At 37.1% G+C, this 18,399-nt stretch overlaps 1 pseudogene; it reads right to left on the bottom strand.

The window, feature by feature from the left end:
* Window positions 1-523: 523 nt before the first annotated feature.
* LOC122361075 overlaps window positions 524-18,399 on the bottom strand; it is a 41,438-nt pseudogene continuing 23,562 nt past the window's right edge.

Genomic DNA, 18,399 nt, shown 5'->3' with positions numbered 1-18,399 from the left:
ACCAATTTTATTGTTTCAGTTTATTTTGGAAACGTGTAATGGGCATCTAACAGGGAATAAATCAGCATATTAGAATGATTTCTAAAGAATCACGTGACACCAAGGACTGTAGTACTGATGTTAAAACTGTAGTATTTCCATCACAGTAATATATCTATTTTTATATCTACAGATATGTACTTATTTAACTTTTTTCAATTTAAGAGTGCATTTTACAATACAATTACAATATTACTTCTTTTCTTTAACATACATTTCACCTATAAACACTGGAATGGTATTGTATATTGTATTTTTTTTTTATTACGTGCATTCAGCAATTACGTTAGCCCCAGCAGAGCATTTAAAAAAAGAAATAATAACCTTTCCAAACATGAAGGAAATTGCTGCAATTTCAGCTGAAAGCCTTGCACACTTGTTCTGCCTTAGTTTCGGTATCTTTCGGTTTCTTTCAGGGATGTCTCATGAATTATTTTCTTTGGAAAAAAGGATCAAAGAAGACAGGATGGAAGACAGGATGAAAAATAAAAAAGAACCCCAACAGTACTGCACCATTTACTGCATGCACTACACAATAATAATAATAATAATAATAATAATAGTCCAAAATCAAATCATTGAGGCTGCTTTAAAATATTATATATACATAAGATATGTATCCCAAAAGGACTGCACGTTCACAAAGCGTGTACATAAGATGTGCCTTTCCAAGATCTCCCTATAAAGTATATTATTTCAAAATATGGCTTGCCAAGATTCACACAAACATGATGCTGTCTTGTCTGAACGTTAAGTATTACATTCATTCATTCATAATTGACATTCTCTAAGGTGCACAGAGAATCTCTTATTTGCATCGCGTCTACACTTAATGAGATGAATGAAACTTCTGGCAATTTAAGCAGAAAGTGGAATCTAAACGCCTCAGGTTTGCTGTTCAAGAAATCAACAAATATGTCTTTTGATTGGACACAATTTTCAACGCTGCAAAAAACAGAGCGCAAACCGTAGCGCAGTGCCAAATCTGCAATAAAATGCCATTAGCTTTAACCGAGGGTGCTTTTGATTTAGTTTGAGAGTGCTTAGCGCCGTAGAACCGGGCCTGTCTAGACATGTGACGGTAAGAGCAACAATCATGAGCATCTGTGTACAGACATAATGTGCCACTGACCTGAAAGGACTGTAGAAATGAGTTGAAATATATGAACACAATTTGAGATATGTCATCCTCGCCTGGGTTTACAAAGAACAGCATGTATGTGATACCAAGCAGAGGCAGAAGCACTAGAGTGGCCTTCACCGCTTTCCTGTAGTCACAGAATGAGAGAAAATTAAAAAAAAAAAAAAAAGCAATTAGATTTATGGCACATAACTAATTAGACACATTCCCTAACTTCAATTATGGAGACTGGTTACTTTTTAAAATACTGACAAAATGTATGACAACCAACAAATTGACACCAATAAGGGCTTTACTATACTCTGATGTCCCAAATATATAATGGTTGTCGACCATATGAAATGCAATGCTCATTAAAATGAAGGTTTCAAAAAAGGTTGCAACAGAAGAAGCAATCAGGTTGATTTTTCTTACTGCAATAATCTAAACCTTTTTCCACTTCAGATAACTTTGTGTGCAGTGGACATGGATGTTAAAGGTTCTTCATGGAACCACCAATGTCGATGAAGAACCTTTAAACGCTGTTGACATCTGAAGGTTAAGTACTTACAAAGGTATAGACACGTGGAGTTCCCGCTCTCCCTGTGATCGGGGGAACAGACCAGCAGCTGAATTCTGATTATTTTCGCTATAATGACTGCGTGCCAGAGGCATCATGCTCCAATAAGCTTTTCAAACGGAATCATTTCCATTTCATTCCAAACCATTAATTTCCTCTTACCCTTAAATATAGTATTTTGTCCACAGTGTATCACTTGGCCTCTTATCAAATGTGACAGCAAAATATGGCTGTGACTGACAATAAGCCAGCAGAAGAGAAAACGAGAAAAGATGTAAAACTATGATTTTTAGACACCGTTCGGCAGCAGACCGAATATTGTAAGAAGCAATTTAATATTTCAGTACAATAAATAGCTATGCTTGCGTATCTTCTACTTCAGTCTCGCACGGTTCTTGCTAACACTTCGTCATCGTGTGGCTTCAGAGCTGCCTAAGTATATTCAAGACACCTCTGTGCACTGAAAACACCTTTTGTGATAGGCTACATAATGATTTCCTTGCATGCTCTGAATCCTAATGTAAGCTACAGTATAGCGTATATTATTTGCGTTATTTATGCAAACTATTGTTTGTATGCACTTTATAGTGTTGGGTCATTCACAAACTATTAAAAATTAGATGTCCCATTTTACATGAGGTGGACCTTAATTACTATGTACTTACATTAAAATGAATCATTCCATACCATGCGCTGATTCTATAGCATATACATACAGGTTTTACTTATTTTTTGATTTAAGTACATGTCAGCAATTGCCACCTAAGTGCGTCCAAGTTAATAAATTGAAATACAAAGTGTGTGTGATGGAAAATATTGCACGATTAAAAGTGTCATAAGACATGATCAAAACAGGCAGGGTCAAACAGGGGCGGTCCAATAAACAAGCGAGGGTCAAGCCACAGCAAACTTAATCCAAAAGGTCAAGACAGAAGAAAAATACAAATACCAGGCAGAGGTCGGAACACGTTTGATCAAAATCTGAGCTGATCTTAAATAAACAGGGTAACAAGTAACAAGAGGGAGGAGCTAATCAGTTAGCGAGGAAACTAACAATGTGGGCAGGGAACGTAGAAACAACGGGGAGCAAATACTTCAAATAAGAGTCCACAAACACCAAGACGGGAACATAGACTGAAATCCTGACAGTAGTAGTATGTCTACCGATATAGCCCTAAAAATAACTTGAATTAATGCAATGGCATCATCTGAACTAGCACTACCTTGATGTTTATTAAAATGACAATATATTATAGTTTGTGCAAGGAATATGAAGGGCCGTGCATGTTGGGTTGAAAACGTCAGACAATAACAGCAGTAACCTTAATGATATGAAATACTCTTCTGAAAGCAAAAGCAGCCCACACGAGGAAAAAATAAAAGTGCTGTCATCCTCTCTGCCAACATTGTGTGGCAAGTTGGCCACAGGTTAAGCACAAGTCATTGTTTTCTTAGGAAAATGTACAAAATATTGTTAAAGTTAGTAAGTATGGGTTCTGATGAACTCTGAAATCCAAGCAACAATGAAATCCTAACTTTTTTAAGAAAAGAGGATTAATTATACATAAGCTTGTCCTCGAGACTCAGACTCACTCCATTAATACTTAGCAAATCAAGTGAAACGCTACAACAAAGTGTGCAAATGCATCCTCAGCAAACGCCGATCAAAGGTCTCGTTTTATTCTGACTGAAGTAAGTATCGCCCTGAGATACGTTCACACATTAGCAAGTCATGCTTTCAGGTCAAAAAGTTTCAAAATCGTAGACTTCATAGAGTAAAAACGTAAAAAAACTGAAACTTTAAAACCTCAATCCTCAAAACCAAGTCACCTTAGGTGACATGACAACACAAACTTGTATAAAGGAAAAGAATAGCTTTTTCGATTGGGTTTAGAACAGATAATAGCTTTAGTTTCTATAGTGGCATCCAGTCCTTTGTTATCGGCGGGGTTCCTCAGGGATCTATCGTTGAGCCTCTTTAGTTTGTACCTAAATGATCTTCTAGAAGCTTTTGCTGATGTAATTATTCAAATACATGCAAATGACACCGGGATTTATATACATGCGAAAATTAGAGTACAGGTGGCACTCAAATTATCTTCAGCACTGACAAAAAACACTGATTGGCTTACTCCATGCTAAATGCTCAGAAAATGTACCTGTAAACGTAAAGATGAACGTGAAACGGGATTGCATTCGGCTTGAGCAAACGCATTCTTACTGCTCCTGCTCAGTACAGTTATAGTAGCAATAGTTAGAAAAATCTTTACCTGTATTGTATTGTTTCAGATGTGGTCGAGGCCCTCAGCTTTGTCATTAAAATGCGCACTATGTTGAAAAGGAAACACAAAATTGATCTATATCAGAGAGAAAGAAAAGATGCATGTCAGTGATAACGCATTTTCTCGAAATAGTTTGATCTTACTGCACATAACATGAAGACATTTCAAGAGCTCATAAAGACACCCGTAGGTATTGCCAAAACGGTCATTTTGTTCACTTTCGTTCAAATTCGTCACACAGTTTTTCTATTTGCTGGAGAAACTGACAAACACAAATCAGAGGAAAGCAATAAAACAATAATACTTACAAGAAGAACTAAAATCACAGGCCCCTGATAAATGTAGTCTATGTACTTTCCAGGTTCCTTGCCAAACCAGCATCTGAAACAAAGGTTTTGTTAAGTATATGGACTGCTTATAGTTTACTCTTTATATATTATTTGTAGACTTTTTATGTGTTCAGTTCAATAAACCTTTAGTCAATAACAGTAATGAACATATTTTTATTCATTGATATTGTCAATGTTATGTAAACTCAATAATAGTTCACTAACTTACCTTACAGAATGTAACTATTACTGTTATATATAATTGAACTTAAGTTTTTTTAATGAAAATAATTCAAAGTGTACTTATTTTTTGTAAGAGTCCTGTGGCTTCTACATATTCAGGCTTATTTTCACTTAATTCAAATAAAATAAGAAGTTGAAAAAGCTCCCAATGACTTTCACTGAAGAAGGGATCTGAGTCATCTCATAATTGCTTAGCAATTCACTAAAAACAATTCAAAACGCCTACAGCACTATGGCAGTGTGTTTTACAATTTCACTGTCACAAACAGGTTACACGTCATTTTGTGTTTTTTCACTCTAATCATAAGCATTTCTCTTTGCAAATCAGCAACTTACTGTTCGTTTTCATTGTAAAGTTTTCCAATGGCCCACGCTATAATTATCGGACACGGTATACCTGAAAGAGAGAAGATTGCGTACATTGACAAATCATACTTCACAAACAGCAACCGAAGAAAACATGAAAACGAAACATTGTTTTCCCAATGGGTTATTATCTCTTGAAACAGCTGTGCCATTTTTGTGTAAAATATTTCTGTGCAAAAAGCTTTTTATACCCGACCACCACAACTTAATCAGACGCTAAACGCACTGAACCTGTGCTGTGGGAAGTTTGTGTGATTTTTCATATGCACATCGTTCACAAATGTCATCACTATTTGCCTGCCACAATTAACACTGAGCCATTACTGCCCACAGAAAGATGGATGAACAAAAATGCGTTTGGAAATGTGTATGTGCATTTCTGTTGATCATGCCATTCATCAAAAGATGATAAAAGACAGAAGAGTATTAAACACTGGCACTTTTTACATTCGTAATCTGATAATTGCATATAAACATGTATATAAACAATGCACAATTCTCCTTTGCATTTTGATGAAAACATAATGAACAAAAACATTCTCTTAAGTGTTTGATCATACACATTGTAGGTCAGTCTTATTTCAACAAAGCCACATTGAAAAAAGAGTCATCCTCTATGTGAGCAGGAGGAAGAAATCATTTACCATTAAACACATCTGCTGAAAAATATGCTTTTTAGTTATAAATTAAAATTCAATAGTAACAAACACCTTTTGTTACCACACTATGCTGTTTGGCAATATTAAACAGCCAAATATTATTAACCGTCACCTTCTATTCTGACCATTAATCAAACAGGGGTCATGATAATTACAGCTTTAAGAGTGCTCAAAAAAACAGCTCACTCAAAGTGAATCTCTATATTTTAAGTTATTTCAAATTTAATTTCATTTGGATGTGACTGAAAATGATAGTCTGAGTGGGTGAGTTGTTTGCTTTGTAATTAGTACCTCCATTTCCACTAATTTGTTTGACTGATTCATGCCAATTTACGAACACGATAGGCAGGCATTATAACACAGCAGGGGTAATGAGCCGATAGCACGATTGAAACATTGCCTCATCTCATGACCTTTTGCATGTATAGCAGTTTCTCCCTCACACTCAAGCAATGCTACAGGAGCTATACTGCAACATCATTCTGTCTTTTATCTTATTTGGTTTCGCATTTTTGCCACTACTCTATGCATCTTCCAAAAAAAAAATGTTTGACCTGTAACTTAAAAAAAAACATTACCCCTTTTGCATGCCTCAACCAGTTGATCTACCAAACAAAAGTGCCGGGCCCTCTACAAGGAGCTTACCAGCAGTATCCTTCTGCGCTCCTCCCAATGATCTGATTTCTGGATAGGAAGATTCGGCTGTGCTCCTGCCCTCTGGGACCCTCGAGGTTGGACAATTGGTTTCTCAGGGTGGCCTGCACCAGTTGTCAGTGCCACACCTTGGTGAATTTTTTTCCGGAGGTAAACGAGGAGCTGACCGGGTCATGGACGGCACCTTTTATTGCCAGAAACTGATTTGCGAGCTCCTCCTCCCCCACCCCCTTCGACAATGGTGCAGCAAGGGAATATACCTGGGTCTCCCTGATGGAGAGGTCAGAAGCAAACACCACAGCCAGTCCTATGTTCCACATCGCTGCCCATCGATTCATCTGAAGCACGCATACTTTCATGTGTCGATCCTTCCACACCACTATTTCTATGATTTGCCTTTGAAGGACATGGATTTCAGTACAAGGTCCTACTCTACAGGATGTCCCTCTCCCACTGTGTCTTCACAAAAGTTGTGAAGTGGGCTCATGTTCCTCTCAGATAGCAAAGTGTTTCGATCCTTATCTATCCCAACAACTGCCATCTCAACCAGGCACCTCAATCGTGCCACCCAAAGTAACACCGGCTTGTCTCCAAACCTTCACCCCATGGTCAGACCTTGTGTTTCTTCGGGCAGGAGTGCCCCTGAAGCAGGTCTCCAGACATGCTGTGGTACATCACTTGCTGGGGTGCCACGTACAATAGGCAAGCAGTGTCTGGGGTGTGGACGGGCCCCTAACTGCAGTGGCATATCAATCTTAGAGTTGTTAGCAGTGCACCTTGCCCCGAACCATCTCAAAGATCTCAAACAAGCACATACTGATCTGTACAGAAAACACTACAACTGTTGCGTACATCAACCAACAAAGTAGTCTGCACTCTCTGACACAACTCACCCACCACCTCCTCCTCTAGAGTGAGAAACATCTGAGGTTGCTTAGTGCTATTCATATTCTGGGTCTGCTCAACGGTACGGCTGACGGGCTATCACAAGCTGTGCTACTGGGTGAATGGAGACTTCAGCCCCAGACGGTTCAGCTGATCATTTTATAATTATTATGACCTATGTGACCGCACTAATTTGACATTTCAGCTCAATGCAATCAATACCTGAGTTCAGCAAATGTCATCACAATTAAAGTCTGCAAATGTCGGTATCCAAACAGTAACTTATGTAATGTAGGGGGAAAATACTATAGATGTCAATGGCTAACATCAGCCATTTGTTTACAAACGGCTTTTTTGAAATATATTATGTGTTCATGAAATTTATAACAACATGTGGGTGAATTATTTATGAGAGAATTGTTATTTTGGGGTGAATTATCCCTTAAATCAGGGCTTTACTGAGATTGAGTTGAAATAAAACACTGAGAGGTTGAAATGACTCTTTCAGCCTATCCTTTTCCATGTTCGGCTTATTTTAGGAAATTGCAGCCTTGCAGGACAACCTCAGCTCTGAGTGGAAAGAATGTGCCTTGTGAAACAATACCAAGTTAATCTCCTCAAATATACGGCTGAGGAATATATGTGCTGGAAGGACATCAGAGGCAGTCATAGAGCTTAGGCTGTGACTGATTGGTCACTGTGTGCCACAAGCACTCGGTTTGTGAGAACGGCCACTTGACTTTAGTGTTTACTGAACTTCACTCTGACAAAGCAGTGTCAGAATGTTGATGCAGAAACATATTATGACTCATATTCGACTAGGAGACTGGTTTGTTATGTTCTGAAAGATGCATAAGAAGCAGAGGATTTTCATATTTTAATCATTCAGAATCACAAGAACTTCCTCAGGTTTCCTCTGGCGGAAAAGCTTACACATTTTAGGCTCTTCTTTTTAGCCTGGCCTTAGCTGCTTCTGACTCAACACTGACTCCAGGACTTGTGTGTCAAGTATTACCTCAATGATTGGATAATTCTGACTAAATCAGAGGCTTTGGTGACTCAGCACTGACACCTTGTTCTCAATCACATTCAAAGGCTGGCTATCAGACTAACCATACGCTACATTAGCATCACATTTACTAGGTAGAAACCCAAAATTGATGCTTCAAAACCACAGAACACAAACACTATAATATGTTTTTATCATGCTTCAAAATATGCTTATATTTGCATATTTTTCTCACATGATTTTGTTTCATAGGAAATGTATTTACATTCTGCAGATTACCATTGTATTTGGTTTATGTGGTTTTTGGCGTGCCATCTTTTGGGTTAATAGCCATTTGCATTATATAGACTTAAAGAGATAGATTATTTTTAAATACACCCCACATCTCTATGGTGTGAGATAACTTTCATAACACGCCCAAATGTTTACACAAGGTAATAAGGCAGAACTATTATTTTTGTTGTAGTGTTGTTGCGGTGCCATGTTCTGGAGACACTGTGTTTCATTGTGAAACTTTGTTTGTGCTTCCAAAAAGGATAGAACTAGAAATCAGCAGTTCTAGAACAGTTCAACTACATTGTACTTATTTTTTGGTGTAAGTACATAGTAGTTAAGGACATCTAATATAAAGTTTGACCAAATCTGGCAAACAGTGCTGTAAATGGGACAAAACTGCTATTTTTAATTATAATATCTGAATAGTTTGGCTACTAATCACAAAACTGGTCACTAGATTCAGAGCACTATATAGAGTCAAACAGTAGCAAATCGGTCAATTTGAATTTAGTCTAAAAATGCAATATTTTATCTACACATTAGTATATTCTTGCAAAAGCTGGCATGTCATTTTCTGAAGGAGCCTGAGAAGTTTGAAACTGGTACCTCCTAGTTTCCAAAAATGTTTAATTTTGTACCTTGTACTATGCAGACTATAGTAATACCAAACCCCTCAGTTTTTTACAGTAATTTATCACATAAACAATTTTAGCAAAAAATTTTCTAGGCTATTCACTGATAATACTTTCTTTTACTTTAAACAAAACTTTGAAAAGTATCCAAAAAGTCCAATCAAAGCTGAGGACACCAAGCTTTAAGTTCTCATTATATATATTCATTTTAGACACAAAATCACTAAATCTGAAAAAAAATTGGGCTTTTCACAGGTTATCAACAAACAGTGTTAGCTGATAAGTTATGTTTGCTTAAACTCTTAGCATGCTTTTGTGTGCTCATCCTCACCTTGGAAGCTCTCTATGTGGAATATTTAGTATACCTTAAGTACTTAAATGCTTTGTGATATTCACAAGAATCACATGAAAGAAGGCAATGTTTCAAATAAACCAAAAACAGCAGCCTGCATTTCAGCTTTCTTACTGAATGCAAATTGCAGATGATTAGCCCTTTTAAAATAAGCAGACTTGTGTAGAGAAATCAACTCACACCATCCAATGAAGAGGAAGACCCATTTTCGAAGCTTGTCCGTGGAATATGTCATCACAATAGCCGTGTGAAGATAGCAGCCCTCGACAAACATCCAGAAAAAATTGGTCACCACAAAGTAATTATAGATTGTTGTAATAAGACGACACCAGGGCTGTACAGAGAGAAAGGGACGGGTGTTAATTGAGGTGAATATAGGGATGTTTTACAACACTGCAAACCTTTTACAGACTTGATGCTAAAATAAAACCTTTCATAGGTCATAAAACAACCTCACAATCTCAGGTTCTTCAAACATTTTAAAACGTGTTTTATAAGGTGCTATAACTAGAACTCAAGGAAACAGCATCTAGCAGTTTTGGGGGGTTTTTTATGAGTGTACACTCTCAGAAAAAGGTATAAGCTATCACTGAGGCAGTACCGTAAGCTAAAAGTGACATTTTTGTACCTTATTTACCCCTAAATGGTATATGTTAGAATTTTGAAATGCCATTCGTCAAAGCTATTTATCTATTTTTCAGATAAATCTCTTAGCTTTAAAAGACACTCCTTCTCATGTCTCTATAAATGAACACATTGTCCCTTTGTTCTTCAGTAAAGCTTTTGAAAACAGTCATTTTTAATGATTTACAAAATGAAATAAGTTTGACTTTTGATCTCTTTTCTTCACTGTCAATTACTTTGTCGAGAATCGGGAAGACTCTAAAGAGACACTATATACCAGCAGACTAAAATAAAAATTTCTCTATGTTTTACAGAGAAAGAAAAAAACCTGTGCAATACCTTCAGTGATACAGTAATACAATATTGGTGAGAAACCTGTAAATGTTAGAAACCTACTGATGGGTTTACATACTAATAGGCTGATAAGGAAGTTTAGAAGTGTTTCATACCTCATTCGTCTCATAAATGTTTTCGTCAATCAGCTGAAGCAAAAACCACATTACATTCCTCAAAATGAAAGTCGTAATTAAGTTCCAGTGGATTATGTTGCGAAGGCATCGGATGCTCCTTGAATTTAAAAAGATAAATCAATGAAACAATCATTTCAGCAATTACACTGTGACACAGTTTTAGCATTGCATGAGCTGATTAAGGACTTACATATGCATGAATATGAAACTGTGCATAGAGGAGCCAGAGACAGGGTTCGCAACGACAGTCATTTCTAACAGGTTAAGATTTCTGAACACGTATTTAAGGTAATGTAACACTTTCCAGGAAGCCTGCACATTTAAAGATTATGTGTTCAGTGTATTTTTCATGCATTCATTTCACCTGGAAATAGTCGCGTGGAAATACTGTGGCTGTGGTGCTATCAGAATTCTGCTGTTTGCACATCAACAGCCTTAGGTCATGCAAAAGAGCAAGAAACTGTGAATATATGATTCTCAGTAGAATCAAAGTTTCCTCCGTTTTCATAATATATCATTTTTTCCATCGTTAAATTTAATTTTCATGCATTCCTTAACTTGAAAGAGCCTCAGCGCAAGGTATTATTTACACACTACACTCTCAGAAATAAAGATACAGAAGCTGTTACTGGAGTGGTGCCTCTTTTGTACCTGTAAGATTCAAATAAGGTTTAAAATAGTTCAAATGCCTCACACTCTGGCCATCTCAATAAACATTAAAAAGGCCTGAAACTCTGCACGCTGATGCACTTCAGCCTTCATCCAGCGTATCAGGTGAGGTGATGCATTTTTATCTCTTTTGGACAAGAAGTGCCTTGGATTCTTTTTTTTTATTTCAAAGTCAACCAAAGAGCGCCTTCTGGGATTACTTCACAAGGTCCTTAATCAGCAAGTAGCGCTTAAAGACGTCTCCTACGATCAAATATGTACACTTTAAGTACTAATGTGTACCTTTGGAGAGCCAAAACAGAGACTTTAGGTACAAAATGTACCTTCTGAAAAAGTACAGCCTCGGTGACAGCTTTTATGCTTTATGTCTGAGCGTATAGTGCTGAAAACACACCAACACACTTACCTCAAGCACAGAAAGAGAATGAAGGCGATAACGAGAGCTCCGACTGATATACAGTGGCCAAGTAGTTGATGATAAGGGCTATCTTGTAGTGCATGGGGTACTTCCTCTGTAAGAAAAAAAAAGAAACTCAGTGTCCTGACATATGCAATGATAAAAAATGACGGTAATTATGCCACAAATCAATAGTTGTTACTCAGTGACCAATATTTTATAGAAGCTTCCAAAAGACTAGAAACAGATTAATCTCTATATTTCTCACGAGTCTCTAAACGAGGTCAGAAAACTGTGACACAGCACTGAAAGGCATCCCGTTGTCCTTTTTGCATAACGCTTGCACGCAGAAGTCATGTGCAGTGAGAAGTAAGACTCAGAAATCAGTTACACAGAAAGAAAGAACGAAAAATTAATGTCCAGGTCTGGTTTTATTGCACATTTACTCACCTTTTCCTCTAAAATGGGCTCACAGTTGGAGTAGTTACTTTTCAGCGCCCACGTGCCATTGTCCAGACACTCTCTGTATGCAATTCCTGCAGAGAGAAGAATGAAAGTGGAGTTCATAAAGACCAGAAAAGTGCCTTTTACTTTTACTGTGAATCTCCTGAAATATTTGATTATTGTGCCGAAGTTCAAATTCAAGTTAAATTAACTGGGTAATCAAAAAGTGCTGTGAAGAAAAGTCCGAATGCACATGTATAATAAAAAAACAGCTTGATGGAACGGACTCATTTCAAGGGCTGCTGGCTCGGTCTAAAGTAAACCTTACAGTTAAGAGTTCACCTATTTGATATGTTGTTTTCCATTTGGGTACTTGAACATGTAATATGCAAACGCACAGAAGGATTCGCTTCATTTTGTATTCATAGGTGTTCTTTTGAATATCTCAATAAATCCAGCATGCTTCAATTGTCTTGCTTTGCATTTCCGTTTTTTCCCACTTCATGAAAAATTCTCTTTTCCAAGCTAGAACTTAAATAGAAGAGATAATGTATTATGACAAGTTTAATAGAGACTTCAGAATTCACAAACAGGCTATTTTTATCCATCCAGAATGAAGTCACTTCTTATAAATATTTTTAGCTCGTTTCCCAAGAACTATTATGATTGATTGATTGATAGATTGATTGATTGATCAGTTGGTTGACTCATTCACTAATTTATCAATTTGCAAACATATCAAATTATTTCATCATAGCAAAGCAATATACACTATTTATGGCAAAAGCACTGGTTGATATAGTGCCTAAATTATTTGTTATTTCATAAAACAAACATAAGACCTGTCACTCGTCAACCAACTGTCAGAAAAAAATTGAAACAGCCTGCAACTAACACCCAGATCCAGAAACAGTCCTCTTACTCCAGAGGAGCATGATTTTCCTGTAATCTTTGTATTAATGTAAATTTGTAACTGTATTAAGCAATGGCAATTAAGTTTTCAGTTTGGTGCATTTATTTGTTATTGACGTGGGGAATTAGAAAAACGTCAGTCCTCTAAAACGATTACCTCAATGCATTAATAAATCAAAAATGATATGGAGTGTAAATAAATGCAGAAAATAAATAAAACATGTAAATATAATGAAGACCGGGTTTCAGTGAAATATTTCATTATTCTGTGTGTACTTTGGGTTCTTTCTGTGGATTATGAGATTGTAGGATTTGACAGCATCTGTCCGTGTAAAAACAAACAAATGGGTTTTGAGTCACAGCGTCCCTCTTCCTGTCTGGTCTCACGGCATTACCGTATCTTTGTGTGCTTTTTAGCGAGCCACTGAATGCATACCAATAAGTATATCAGAGCAGTTTCCAAAAGAAATGAACCCTACAGACAGTAAAACTATGACACCTTTTATTCATTTTCACACAGATTTACAGCGTTAATAAAGTGTCGTTTTTGCACAATTACTTGAAGAATATCATGTCATTACTTTAAAACAACAGCTTCATATCTATTGGTGTTCACTGGCAATAGGTCACGTGATACAGCGTTGGAAATCCCGTGTAAAACAATTCAACAGAAGAATCTTCAAATCTGCATGAAAGGCAGATGAAATGACACCTTTGCATGAACAAATGCCTTTTGATATTAGTTTCGTATTTCTTAACACTATCGGGTAGGTTTAGGATTGGATTTGGTGCAGAGCGTATTCCCAACATGATGGAGGATTAACTACTAGCGTCAGTCTCAGGATATCTGAATTCTGAACGTCGCAATATGGAACTGAAACAACGTAATAAAAACACAGCAATACACACCTATGTCAATGTAATAAAAATGTGCCAGGGTCACGTATTGAACCCGTTTTAGTGGACATTTTTGCTTGAAACTAAGGTAAGGTACATAAAATGCTGTTGCACAAAAAGTGCACAGAGGTACATATTTTTCTCATCAAACCAGCTTGCCCTCTTTCATTTGTTTAAAAGGGTCAAAGGATGAGGGTATGAGAAATCAATTTTCATAAAATTTACTTCATCTTTTGAAGCATAGGAGGACTTTAAAAACATCCTGTGAGTTTCATACTGTAGCTTAAAAGCCATTTACTCAACCAAGCTCCAAAATGGCTGATTTGGATATCGTGTTATCCGGCACCCACTGTACTTAGTTGCTTTGTTCACACCACCAGCAAACCTTTTGCTGTATATGGAATTAGTGGTGTGCTGTGGATATAAGGATAATTGGACATACCTTTAGAAATGATCACAGATGATATGGGTGTTAAAGACGTTACATTCTCCTGATGCAGAATTATGAACTATATGAATTACAGCTGTGCTAGTCATTTAAATCATTCACCAAATATCTGTCAATGTAAAGAGATGACACATTCATACACCCATATATTCATGTCTTTGTTTACAGACAAATCATAAAAAGTGTTAAATTGCACCATAAATTCTCTGTCCTGTCTTGTTTGCACTCGAGATGGACAACATTTGAGCGCCACCGTCACTAATATTAAAATGCCTTTGTAAAATGCCTGCTGAAGTATTTTTGTGGTATATTTGCACACAAAAAGTGATAAATCAAAAGTAATTATTAAAAACTTCAACCATGCAGATCATAAAGTCAGTATTCATGTTGCTTCTTTGCATATTTAGTGGAGATGAGGTGAAAAGTATCCTAAGCTGTGACTGATTACGCTTACATGTCCTGTTAAAAACGAAAAGAAAAGAAAAAAAGATGAGACTGGTATGAAACCGATTAACATTTGAAAGGCAAAAATTACAGAAATTATAATTAAGGATAATTGAATTAAGGAGCTTGTTGATAGTCTGTGAAACTGGATGGTTAAGCTCAAAATCAATGGTAATTATGTTTTTTTTTTACAGTTTATTTTACTGAAACCATCTCTGATATCTGAGTCAAGCCTAATAATAGAAGTAGACTTGTCCAGAGCTGAAACTGTAACCATAGTGAGCTAGATTTCAGTATATCTGACCCTTTCTGGTACAAAAGACTCTCAGATGTGTACACATTTACATTTAGGCATTTTGCAGACACTTTTATCCAAAATGATTTACAATTGGGGAATACATTAAGCGATTCATCTTAAAGAGGCAAACAGACAGAGGAATTGCTCGTAATACCAGCCTCAGGCACTGTTTGAATAAGTACAAACTGCAAAGGGAAAGGAATAAATAAATAAAGAGAGAGCACTGCAGTAGTCAAGCATAGAAATGACAAGAACCTGGACAAGAAGTTGTGCAGCATGCTCTGTAAGAAAGGGCTTGATCTTTCTGATGTTTTGTAATGCAGATCTGGAAGATTGAGCGGTCTTTGCAACGTGCTCTTTGAAGGTCAGCTGGGACGTCAAAGATTACACCAAGATTTCTGACCGGTTGATTGGGTAATTGTAGAGGAATCTAGCTGGATGGTGAAGTCGTGCTGTACAGCTTGTGTGGAAGGGAAGACAAGAAGCTCAGTCTTGGCCAGGTTGAGCTGCAGGTGATGATCTTTCATCCATGCCGGGAGTCCAGGCAGCTGCCGTTGGATCATTTAGTTGAAATAAGAGGTCGAGCTGCGTGTCATCAGTGTAGCAGTGGTAGGAGAAGCCATGTGCCTGTATGATAGGATTTAGTGATGTAGTATACGTGGAGAAGAGGAGGGTTCCAAGAAAAGATCCTGAGGAACACCAGTCTCCAGTTAACCGCCTGAAAGACCTACCAGTGAGATTTAAACCAGCTAAATGAGAGTAGAGCAGTCTCTGATGAGTGGCCACTTCTAAAACCTGACTGGTTAACGTCCAGTTTGTTGTTCTATGAAACAAACAATGATACCTGGTTGAAAACAGCTCATTCAAGTTTTTTTAGCTACGAATGGATGGCGAGAGACAGGTCTGTAGTTTTCTATAAGAGAAGTGTTTAATGTAGGTTTTTTTAGCAGTGAGGTTACCAGCGCCTGCTTGAATGCAGTGGAGAAAGTGCCTGTGAGGAGAGATGTGTTGATGATGTGTGAGTGCTGGTAAGAGTGTGGGAGAGATTGCTTGGAGAAGTGCGATGGGATTGGGTCCAGAGGGCATGTTGTAGGATGGCTGGAAAGAAGAAGTTTGGATACTTCAGCCTCAGGGGACAGAAGGAGAAGAGTGGATGTGACTGATTAGAGGTTCTGTGTGTGGGGCTTACAACTGACTGCTGATTGTTCTGGGTTTATCAGAAAAAAATGGCAAAATCATCAGCTGTTTAGAAGTGGTGAGAGGAGGTGGAGGAGAACAGAGGTTGGTGTTATGTATGTATATTAGAGACTGTAGTTGCTACACATCATATTACAAGAACAAATACCAGAAGAGCCAGACCAAAGTGAAGAGAAAGCTGTAGATTTAATGCTAAGTATTGCAATTATTCACTTGCTTGATCCCAAAATCATGTTAGATCTGGCAGCAAACACTATGGTCCAGTAAGATGATTGCAAATCCTCTGATGCATTCAGTCTATCGAAAGAAAATCACAAAATCACTTTAGCAAAATTTTCCAGCATCCCGGAAAATTAATGATTGACAGATAAACAGTTTTGCGTTCAGTTTAACAGCAATGCAGAGGGAACATTCACCCAAACTGAGTATATGCATTTTAAACACCTACATTATGTTCTTTCTTCACCCATATACATGCAAGTCCCTGAATACGTGTGGTTTTATGCCGAATTTAATTAAACTGCTCGGGTCATAGTATGACCCATTTCGGGGGTGACCAAAATTACGATTTAAAATCGATTTAAAGATAAATAAATATATATTAGAACTTCAGCTAGTTCAACTGCTTCATGACCCCTCACCATCTAGTTTTGACATCCTTCGGGGGATCAAGCCTTCTTTATAGAACTTCTTTATTTATCAGAGACACAAACCCTGACCCCAATTCGCTCCCAGCAGTCCTAGATCAATTTAGATTAGTTTGTTTAGTTTGATTAAATGCATCAAAAGATTTATGATGGTGGTGTTCGAACTGGTAACCCAGATCATTCTTGAGAAAACAGGATAAGCCTTATACAGTAGAAGTCTTGTTTCTGCCATCTAAAACTGTTTTAAACGCATTCAAACAGCTGCAGAGTAGTCTGTTCTATACATTATTTTCCTTGTTTCAGTATTCGATATCCCAGGAATGTGATATTGAGTCAACTTCTGCATCAATAAACCTCTAAGTTAATTAATAAGTAAGGTGCTAAGATTAGGTATTGTTGTAGAATTAAAGGATCTAAAATATGCACATTAATATGTGGTTTATTAAGCACTAGTCAATATGCTAGTAATGTGCATGCTAAAAAAGCAAATATACATTTATATTTAACCATCTTTTTGGTCTGAGTGTTAAAAGATGAGGTCTGCAGGCATCTATATGGACTCCGAATGGTCTCGCTTTAGAGCTCTCGTTGCCTTCAGCCAATCAGATAAACATGCAGCTCTCTTATTTAGTCTCGGAGTGGGATTTATGACTCAGGTGTCTGACTCAATTACTGTTATTATCAATGAATCAATCATTTTTATTTATATAGCGCTTTTAACAACACAGATTGTGTTAAAGCACCGAACCGTATAAAATAGAAGAGTACAATGATAGAAATGTATAATGACGAGATTGAACAATTTGTTATTAAATGCAGAGGCGGTCTCTGTAATCAATTCGACGATAATCGCTAGAAATTAACTGTCCCCAACAAAGCAAGCCAGAGGCGACAGCGGTAATAAATGATTAATCATCCCCATATTAAATCATATTACATGGTTTATTACATGGCTACTTGCCACATAAGTAAGTAATTTGGCAAGAAATATTAAGTTGATTTATTTTATTAGCTCTTCCAATGCATCCATGAGGAAAAAGCTGTTCTTAACAAGCAGCTTTGACCCTAGACAAACTTTAAGAAAGAAACAGACAAATCCCCAGATGAGCACTCAACACACAGGACTGCTATTGTTGAAAGTCATTATCTGGATTGTGGGAATAATTTCTCTGACCCAGAGGTGCAGCAGCAAGATGAAAGATCAGAGCTGGCGCCACAGTTTTCCTTGATCTTTAGACAAGTAGGAGTAACATCTCTTGACAAAAAATGTTTCTTAAAATGGTTTAAACAAGAATTCAATCTATGCAATATGCCGCTTTCATTGAACTGTATCCATTCAAAATAAAGGATGCATCACGTAAACAGAGTGTTCAAAAATGGTACAGGATTTACGCTAACCTATGTATAAAGTAAAATACGTTCCTGTAAAAGTGAAGCAGCTAGCATCAATCAAGCTGTTATATGCTTTTGACAATCAGAATCAGCTTTATTCGCCAGGTGTGTGCAAACACATGGAAATTTGTGCT

The sequence above is a fragment of the Puntigrus tetrazona genome, chromosome 2, assembly GCF_018831695.1.
Source record: "Puntigrus tetrazona isolate hp1 chromosome 2, ASM1883169v1, whole genome shotgun sequence".
Lineage (NCBI taxonomy): Eukaryota > Metazoa > Chordata > Actinopteri > Cypriniformes > Cyprinidae > Puntigrus > Puntigrus tetrazona.
Note: the sequence above shows the minus strand (reverse complement) of the source record. Positions and strands in the feature narration are given on the sequence as shown.